The sequence below is a fragment of the Arachis duranensis genome, chromosome 6, assembly GCF_000817695.3.
Source record: "Arachis duranensis cultivar V14167 chromosome 6, aradu.V14167.gnm2.J7QH, whole genome shotgun sequence".
In the NCBI taxonomy this organism is placed as follows: domain Eukaryota; kingdom Viridiplantae; phylum Streptophyta; class Magnoliopsida; order Fabales; family Fabaceae; genus Arachis; species Arachis duranensis.
In genome coordinates, this window is record NC_029777.3 from 28,165,264 (window position 1) to 28,167,144 (window position 1,881).

Below are 1,881 nucleotides of genomic sequence, written 5' to 3' on the forward strand. Positions count from 1 at the left end.
GTGGTGAACACCCGACCAGTCTGTTGTGCTTTTCCAGCACCTTGTTTCTGCTTCTCGGGACAATTTACGGCTTTATGCCCCACCTTTCCACAAGTGTAGCACAAACCCCATCCGGCCTTGCATGGTGCCCCCGGATGGTGACAGAGGGAATTTAATTAAATGTTCAGCAAGTTAAAAAGAAATACGAGTGGGTTTTACCTCATCTATTTGGAGCTTTTGATGTATAAATTTTCATCGATCTAGAGTTCCTCAATAAATTGAATCACTTCGTTGCAAGTATAGTCTAGACCAACAATGGATCCTCCATCAAAGTTTAATTTTGGTTGTCATAAGTTCAACCCAATAAAAATAACCAAGAGTATTAGTCCCAGGTCGTTCTCCCTAGGAATTACAATTGAATGCTCAATTATTGGTTATGAGTTTCATGGGGTTGGGTTGATAAAAAGGCAAGAAATTAAATGGCAAGAAAATGAAAACAACTAAAGATAACAACTACTAAAAAGAGATATTCATGGCAAGGATTGAGAATCAAGGCTTTCTATCTTAGTCATTAATCATATCATAATAATTACCAAGAGCTAATCATATTTCGTTATCTCTAACATCGGAAGAAAGTCAAATAATCCTAGTTAATCCCAATCCATAGGTAATGTTAATGGATACAAGACTAACTAATCACTCTAGATCACCAATCTAAATTGGGTATTGATGACTCAAGATTGCCCAATTTCTCTTTCCAAGCTAAGAATGCTCAAAATCTACTCTAAACCTAAGCCAAGTATTTTATCAAACACTTGGAAGGTATAAAAGGAAAGCATATTAAATTGCAAAAAATATAAAATCTAACAACTACTAATGCAAGAAAATAACTGATGGGCGGAAAAATGCTGGTTAAGAATTTCTGAAAAGTATTTTCCAAAACAGGGTTGCAAGTACAGCCTTAACCGATGAAATTTCCACTATCAATTTAAAATGTGTCACAATTAATAATAAATAACTGGGAGTAGAATCCCGGGTTGTTTCCCTAAGAGTTAATGTAACACCCTACCATACAGAGTCTTATGCTTAAGTCATAATTCAGAGATGGCAAGGTATTACGACCTCTAAAATAAAAATTTAGTACATATAGTAGTATGAATGATTGATTATAACTAGGAGCCATCGTAGAAAAATGGGTAAACAAAAATCGCAACTCGAACGCGCAACACTCCGATCGATAACGTAACGAACAAGGATAACCAACGCGAGATTATATATATACAAAGAAGTGTCAAAAACAGGAATATCAAGACTCAAGATTCGGCTGCGAAGATAACCGATCCGAGCATAACAATATATACATGTGATATAATAAGGAAAACCCCAAAGGAAACCAAAAGGGACACAAATACATAAAACCTATTCTCCAAAATTCCCCCATAAGAGGAGTCATCACAGTTTGTATTATTTAATGGAGATGAAAGTATCTAAGCAAAACATATAAACCAAAACATAGCCCCGAGAACGAAGGATCTTCGCAAATCTAGAAGTCTCCAGCATGCCTCAGCGAGAAACCTCACGTCCTGCATCTGAAAACCACAAAATCCGCATGGGTGAGAACCAGAGGTCCCCAGCATGGTAATAGCTTCCACATATATAATACATAATAATGGAGGAAAGCCAAAGGCAATCCTAGAACTTCCTCCAGATAATATCAAAGCTTATAAACAAGCTAAACCATAAAAGGGCATCTGACTAAAGATTCTTCAGTCTAACTAATACTTCCCTTTCCAATTCCTTCAGACCTCCCAACCACCAGCAGGAGTATAAAGTAGCAAACACAGTTATATCAAACGAAGAATATGCAAATAGGAACAGTTAAGGCATTTAGACAATTAGCAA

General features: G+C 36.5%; 1 long non-coding RNA gene across 1 annotated transcript in view; it reads right to left on the reverse strand.

Moving 5' to 3' along the window:
- The window catches only part of LOC127748369 (uncharacterized), a 10,086-nt gene that overhangs the window by 6,502 nt on the left and 1,703 nt on the right, over positions 1-1,881 (reverse strand). The gene's annotated exons all lie outside the window — the stretch shown is intronic.